Here is an 8,651-nt window from a genome sequence, read left to right as displayed (position 1 = left end):
ACAACTCGGTTGTAGGTAGGATCAGTACAACAATGGATGTAATCGGTTCTTTGGGTAATTATAACGTGGCGGGTCTCTACAAGTGTTTCGTGGTAATGCTCTTCGGTTTCAGGTGACCTGCGTGGCTTGGTTGAGTTAGAGCGACTTAGTTCTCATGGCTTGATTGTGGGAAAATGGGTTTCGAAGTGTTCTCGATGATTTCTATCACGGTTCAAGGCGAATATTTCCTTGTGGCGTGAGGAGCGTGTGGTGTATAGTGATTTTCTCCTGCATGAAACAAATAGAGGGTTCTTGGTTAATTGGGTATATAGTTTGCTTGTGCCTCGGGGTGGATTATGAGATTCTCGCACTTTTCATATGATGGCATGAAGTATGACGTGTGTTGTGTAGGATTGAGATTTTCATGTGTAAGGTCACGGTTTAGTTTCGAAGGGAAGGTCACGAATTCTTAGGCAGCATGGACGGTTTCAGAAGACTAAGTAAATAATACTACTATTTGTATGGCTTGATGAGAGTATACATTTCAGAAGGGGCAATTTGTTTGATTTATGGTTACTTCATTGGTATTGCGGCACTCTCCTGGTTGATCGACTGCTGATGTTCAAATTTTTCTTTGTGGCATAGAAGAATTATTGAAGTATTCCTCGTGGGATGATCGTGTATTGGAGAAGTGTTAGACATTCAGGCGGTCGAGTTGAGATCAGATATGGTGATTCGTGGGTTCTATGGATTTGGAGCCTGGGAGTTCTCATGAGTGGATTGTTTCGTGGTTGTGGACTGTGAAAATGTAGCCAAGGTAGGTCGGAGAATAGTATGTTTTATGATTTAATCATTGTGGACTTCCGGAGGGTTATTTATCTATTTGTGGATGATAGAGTTGATTTGGAGGTCCGTTGGTTGGCCCTATACTTGTATTATTGAGGGAAGTGCCATTCAGTTGTTGTTGAGCTTATTCGTGTTCTGAAATGAGCTGTGAGTTACTCTTCTATGCTACAAGGAGTTATGATTCGTTGGTTATATGCACAAATGGTGCAATTCTATTGGGGGCCTATAGCGGAATTTGAGCGAGAAGAGTATTGGGTATTTCTTGGTTGATGGTGTATTGGTTATGCTCTTTTGGGTTTTGTGTGGCGTTGTGTCATTTTCTTCTCCGTGGTTATGCTAATGCACTATAGGTACTTGATATCGAATTGCGCATGGTTATTGATTTTTGAGTAGGGTGGCTCGAGGCATACAATATGGATCAACATTCAGATGGGGTCATACATTCTAGCGGAGTTTTATTGGGGTAAGATCCTTTGTGATAGATTCGTGTGTTTTGGTTCTGCAGTGTGTGATGGATTTTTAGCATTTCGTTGTGGTGGTAATTTTTAAGCTTGCAGGACAGTTCTGTCCTTTGAGTTATTTTCCATAGTTTGAGTATAGTTGGATTGTTGCTTATTGGTGCACGGATTGCACGAGTTCTGGATTTAGATTGTATTGAGGTGTCATGTCAGTAGAGTGGTCGTATTGGATGAGATGAGGTCATTGGACCTAGAATGAATACAATCGGATTTGATTACAACATGGTTGGATGGATAATATCGAAAGTTGGCTTAGAAATCTGCTATAGTTCTTGTTGAAGGAGAGGGAGCTCCATGACTGTTGATGGTGAATAGTTATGAGTTTCTGTGTGTTTCTTTCTTCATTGGCAGTGTATGAAGGTGTTCGAACGAGGCTTTGTTTGATAAGAGGTTTAGTACCGGCATTGGGTTGTTTGGAGCAACTACTGTGATTTGAAATTATCACTATGAGTATTTGAGTTATGTGGTATATCATGTGATTATAGCTTGGGTTATGGTGAAGGCTTGATACAACTTGTTCAGACTTATACACTGTATAGATGCGAGATTCTTATCTTATGGAAATTTTGGATGTTGGAAATTGGATTCTAAGGCTTATGGACTAAGGTTGAAGTAATGATTTTTAGTTCTGTCGTGTTGTCGACCTATATATGATAGGCTGACGTGGGATCACCGCCGGGTATGTGCATGGTAAGGTTACACGACGATTTGATGGCTTTTGGAACAACTCTGAGCACGTTCGAGGACGAACGTATGTTTAAGTGGGGGAGGATGTAATGACCCGACTGGTCGTTTTGAGCATTTGCATTTCGCTCGGTTGTTTGAGGACATGAGTAGCTCCGTATGATGTATTATGACCTATATGAATCGCCGGTTTTGGTTTTTAGGTTAATCGGAATTGATTTGGAAGAATAATTCTCAGCTAGAGGCTTTAAATTTGAAAGGTTTGACCAAGTTTGACTTTTTAGTATTTGACCTCGAATTGGACTTCCGATGGTTCCGTTAGCTCAGTTGGGTGATTTCGGACTTAGGAGCGTGTCCGGATTGTGATTTGGAGGACGGTAGTAGAATTTGGCTTGAAATAGCGAAAGTTGGAATTTTGGAAAGTTTGATCGGGAGTGGACTTTTTGATATCGGGGTCGTATTTTGATTCCGGCAGTTCGAGTAGGTCCGTAATGTCAAATGTGACTTGTGTGCAAAATCAGAGGTCAATCGGACAGGATTTGATATGTTTCGGCATCGTTTGTGGAAGATTCAAGTTTCAAGTTCATTGATTTTTGGATTGTAGTGTGATTCTTCGTTTCGATGTTGTTATGTGTGTTTTGAGGCCTTGAGTAAGTACGTGTCATGTTATGGGACTTGTTGGTATGTTTTGACGCGGTCTCAAGGGGGCTCGGGCGTGTTTCGGATTGATTTTGGATCATTTTACTCCATGTTGTTATTACTTGTTTCTACTACTACCTGATGTTTCTGGTGTTCTTCGGGATCGCGAAGTCTAATTTGGTCTACTGCGAATTTGTTCTTCGCGGACACGATACAAGGGACACGTTCACGAAAGGTAAGTTGATTGGCTTCCGCATTCGTGAGGGGCGTCACATTCGCATAGAGATGAAATTGAGGAAGTGAATGATATGTCTTCGCGTTCACGAAGTAGCAGCCGCATTCGCGAAGGGTTGGTCTTGCTGTGCATCACGTTCGCGAGTGTTATGCTGTGAACGCATAGAGTCTTTTGTGCTAGTGTGATTTTGTTCATCGCGAATGCGATGGTATTGCTGCGTTCGTGAAAGAGGAGGCCTGGGCAGATTATAAAGTACTCTATTTCGAGGGTTTCGGCCATTTTTACATTTTTGGAGCTATGGAGCTCGGATTGAGGCTATTCTTGAAGCAATTTTCACCATATGAATTAGGGTAAGTGTTCTCTACTCGGTTTTGGTTATATTCCATGAGTCTATCTTCGATTTTAGCTTTTGGTTGATGAATTTTAAAGAGGAAATTGGGGGTTTTGGCCTAAAGTTTCATAATATGAATTTTTGGAGTTTTAAACATCGATTTGGAGTCGGAATTAAGTGAAACTAGTATGGTTGGTATCGTAATTGAGGGTTGTCTGATTTTGTGAGTTTTGTCGATTTTTGAGGCGTGGGCTCGGTGTGATTTTTGGCCGGATTCGGGATTTGATGTAGGATTCTATCTTTATCATTTGTAATTGTTTCCTTGGGCTTTATCTGATGTATTTGAGTGCTTTGGCTAGTTTTTAGCCGTTCGGGGGTCGCTACGCACGTGATGACATTTTTGGAGCATCGCTTGGCTTGCTCGGTGTTTGAATTGGCCTCTTCAAGATAAGTAGCTCTTCTAAACTTAGTTTTGAAGGTATGAATCCCCAAATTACGTGTTGTATGATTGGTATTGCGGTGACGCACATGCTAGGTGACAGGCGTGTGAGCGTGCACCCTGTGAATTGTGACTCTGTTGTTTCCATGGCACCGTATAGTGGCCGTACTTTGTTGATATCTGTGTTTTCACCATGTGATAAAGTAATTGAGCTATTAATCAGGCTAGATATCATGTTTAGGCTTTTTGTTTATATTGCTAGGACACATAGTGGTCGTTGCTTGCTGTCATCTCGCTAATTTCATTAATATTTCGTACTCAGTCATATTCATGCATTCATATCATATCTCAGTCTCAGTTGTTATTTATTGATACATCATATCATAATTCCAGGTTAGCTTTCATGACATTGTGAGCCCTTGGGTGAGACTGGAGAGATTGATGACTGAGTGAGGCCGGGAGCCTGATTATGAGTGACAGTTATGCGATCGGGCCACACGCCACAGCGGTTATATTGATTTATGATAGCGCTTGGGCTGAAGGATCCCCTCCAGAGTCTGTAAACACCCCCAGTGAGCGCGGATGATATTATTGAGGGATGGATTTCCCTAGACATGGATTTGTCCGAAGTACTTGATACCCGGAGATGGATTTCTCCACAGGGTTGGATTGCCCTTTTTCCTCACTACTGGGTGACTTGTAGTCAGTGTTGTATATGTTCCGGGATGGATTTCCCTAGGTCGTATGGGCCATATACAGTACCGAGTGGTTGAGCATGATGAGTGGAAAGGGTGAGACAGTGAGATTGAGTACTCTAAGAGTGTGAGTACAGGATTCATCTCTGAGATACATGGCATTGGAATGCATATATGACATACATGCATAGAGATGCATTTTCCTCATATTGTACGGTATCACGTCATTCATAATTGTTTACGCACATTGATATGTGGCCATAGAGAGGTATCTCACACTTGCTATCTGGAAAGAAAATGAAACATCTTATTTATTGTGAAAAGGGTTTTTAGAAAAATTACAGTTTTCAGACTATCTTATATTTTATGACGATTTCGATAAGGAATTTGGGTTTTCACTGATATTCTTGAAAAGCGGAACTGTTTTTCGGAAAACTGTAAAAAAAGCTGAGCATTTTATCTATGAGTTACTTCCTTACTTATATGCTCTACGTTGTTATGAATTCTTGTTGGTTATTGGTATGGGACCGGGCCTATGTTCCAGCTCGTCACTACTTTCAACCTAAGTTTAGGTTTATTACTTATTGAGTACATGGGGTCGGTTATACTCATACTACACTTCCTGCATATTGCGTTCTAATTTGGGATGCCGATGTTGCTGTGTTCGACGGGAGCTGGATCAGGAGGTGTACCTGTGTCCCTGTTGTAGTTGCCTCTTGTTCATGGTAGCCTTTACCACTCTGTTTATATACTTTTGAAACAGAAAGTGTATTTAGTTCATATCGACTTTGTAAACTCCATTCTTAGAAGCTCATGATCTGTACCATCAGTTCTTGGGAAATGTATAAGATTCAGAGAATTCCTTTGTTTAATTCTCTTATTAATATTATTGAAATTGGATAGTTATTAGTTAGCTTACCTAGCAGGTTGGGTTAGGTTCCATCACGACTAGTGAGTTTTTGGGTCGTGACAAACCACATCTATAAGTTGCTCTACCACAAATCTAATTCTATCAATATATCGTAAGACAATAGCCATTTGCTCCTTGCGCGACACATCAAAAGATTCATCAACTAAAAAGGCAAAGTAGTCACCATTTAATTCTTTAATGATAGCTTTAATTGTTTCCATCTTACATGCAGTCTCAATATCTTTATGAATCATTGGAGAAGTCATCTGATCATTTTGAGGAGCATATTCCAATACATAATTATGAATTTTATCACATTCTTTTGCTTACCATGAGATAATTTCAAGAAAATTACCCCTGTTAAATGATATTTCCGATTCATCATGACCCCGAAATGCAAATCCTTGCTCCGAAAGAAGTCTTACTGCATTAACTGAAGCAGTTAAGCGAATCCAGTAATCATGCTTAACTTGATTAGATTGCCTCTCAAATACAGATATAATGGACTGTTGTTGCCGTAGTAGATCTACACATTTCCTTTTTGCTTGGTTATGAAAGCTACTTGGCCCACCAACATGCTTATCAAAGCTCTTTTTTTTTGTTCCAACTCTTAAACCCTATGCTCGAAAATACATCACTTCCACCTTGATGAATGTTATCGTATTTAAACAAATAACAACTCAAATAATATGTTGCATCGTTAATAATACTATACTCCAACCACTCATGATAATCATCAAACCACTTAGGATTAAAATGACGCATTACTCCATAAAAATCTGTTTGAGGAAAGTTATGTTCTCGAGGTTGACAGGCACCTCTCCGAATGTATGCTCTTCTAATCACATCTCGGAGGTTTGGATAGTAGTCAAAGATTTGAGTTATTTCTTCCGGATCGGAGTTTAGAGCTTCAAGATTAATTTGATGTATTTGAGAAGAATGTAGTGGTACTTCCGATTGGTTGGCATCTTCTTCCACGTTAGATTGATTATTAGTGGCCAAATTTGATTTTGGTACTACATCTTCTTCAGAGTTAGATTGATTATGAGCGGCCAAACTTGATTTTGGTACTTTAGAAAAAAACTGCTTAATTTTAGAAGAAGTACAAGTAATATTTTCTATAAAATATCACAATGGTGCAGCCAATGATATTCCAACGTTTGCCATCAGTTATTTGTTAGTAATCAAGTTTTGTGCCAATGGAGTACTTGAGTAGATTTATGGTTGATTCTCACCCTTCAAACGGTGTTTCCATTTCTATCATTCAATGGAGAGTAGAATGATACATGGTACAACATAAAGAAAGTAAAGCAGTGATTCTAACATATACAATGTCATGTGGTTCTTGGATAGATCATGCAGCAAATCTCCATTAAGATACAATCTGAACTAGAAATTCATTTAATCCTATGTACTCACAAAGTTAAGGTGAACCCTATGACATCTGAAATTATTTAAACATAAAAGCTTTTAGATATTCAAGAAAAATGTTCATACTGGTACCGTCCTCCATTAAATTAATATGGTGATAATTATAGAAAGACATTTCTTAACGTCTAAAAAGAAAGGGGCAAAGAAATAGAGTAAAGGAACTTACCGTGGCCACCATGACAGGCGAACATCGACCGACATCCAGCGATTGTCAAAGAGGACTAATGACGCGAGCCGACGTCTCGGCGATAAGAATGAGCACTAGCAATCTGAGAATATGAGACGTAAGACGTTGATGTTCTCTTTTGACTTTTGAAATTAGGCATTTCTTTAATCCCAATTGCCCTTATGTCATGTCGTTTATTAATTTAGCAAAAAAATACTTAAAGATAATAAAATGACGTCACTTGACGTTTGTTTAAAAATTTAAAAAACTGTAAAACAGAAATTATGTCGCGATCGGGAATGGAACTTGCAACCTTCAATGACTTTTGACACCCCTTAACCGTTGCACTGGAGGTTTATATTGTGTCAAGAGTTGTCAACTCATTGTATATATTTTGTTTTTTCTTAAAACCTATCTATACAGTGTAATTTTCTGGCGAAGGGTGTCAACTGACACCCCTCGGACAAGGGTAGCTCCGTCCCTGGAGAAAGGAACTAATGTAAGACATGGTTAAATTGATCTTATTTGGTGGGAATTTAAAATATCTCAGAATTCTATGAATAAAGGACCATTCTAGTTTGTCAAACGCATTTTCGAGGTCTATTTTAGGATCATATGCCCTTTTTTGTTTTTGGAGCTCCTGATGTATTTTAAAACTTCTTGAACAATGATTGTATTATCACAAGTTCTTCTTCTTTAGATGAATATAGCTTGGTGTGGTCCAATTATCTTGGTGAAGTAGGGTTTTATCCCATTGGCTATTATTTTGGTGATTACTTTATAAATAGTGTTACAAAAGCTTATTGGTCTAAAGTTCTTTAAGTTGTTAGCATTTTTAAATTTTGGTATTAGGCAAATGTAGGTTTCATTTATTTCTTTTGGTATATGATTTTCCCTAAACAGTTTGTAACGACCCGGCCGGTCGTTTCATGAGTTACCGCTCCGTTTCTCCCATTTCTGCTTCTTTATGTGTTGTTTAGCTTCATTTCATCGAATCATGTCGTTTGGTCCGGGTTTGGAGTAGTTTTGAAGTGTTATGAGACACTTAGTCTCTTTAGTTGGCCTTTTAGTTGAAAAAGTCAACCAGAACTTGACTTGTTTGTAAACGATCTCGGAATTTGGTTTTTATGGTTCGGATAGCTACGCCAGGTGATTTGGGACTTAGGAGCGTGATAGGAATGTATTTTGGAGGTGCGTGGTAGATTTAGGCTTGAATTGGCGAAATTGGAATTTTGGCGTTTTCCGGTTGGTAGCGAAAATTTTGATATCGGGGTAGGAATGGAATTTTGGAAATTGGAGTGGGTCCGTTGTGTCATTAATGACATGTGTGCAAAATTTCAGGTCATTCGGACAAGGTTTGATAGACTTTTTGATCGAAAGCGAAATTCGAAAGTTTTGGAAACCTTAGGCTTGAATCCGAGGGTGTTTTGATGATTCGATGTTGTGTTTTGAGTGTTCCTAAGGTTGGTATAAGTTTGAATAGTGTTATGTGACCTGTTCGTATTTTTGGATGAGGTCCCGGGGGCCTCGGGATGGATTCGGAAGATTTTTCGGAAAGTTTGGCTGTGGAAATGCACAGCTGAAGTTGCTGCCCCTGTCATAACCGCACCTGCGGATTGGGGACCGCAGGTGCAAGATCGCAAAAACGGAAGGGCAGTCGCAGATGCGGCCAGGAGCTAAGAGACGAGAAGTCGCAGGTGCGGAAGGTTTAACGCACCTGCGAGATCGCAAGTGCGGGAGACGTGACGCAGGTGCTGTTCCAGAGCATTTAAGTGAAA

This window comes from Nicotiana attenuata, chromosome 1 (assembly GCF_001879085.1).
Source record: "Nicotiana attenuata strain UT chromosome 1, NIATTr2, whole genome shotgun sequence".
In the NCBI taxonomy this organism is placed as follows: domain Eukaryota; kingdom Viridiplantae; phylum Streptophyta; class Magnoliopsida; order Solanales; family Solanaceae; genus Nicotiana; species Nicotiana attenuata.
Note: the sequence above shows the minus strand (reverse complement) of the source record.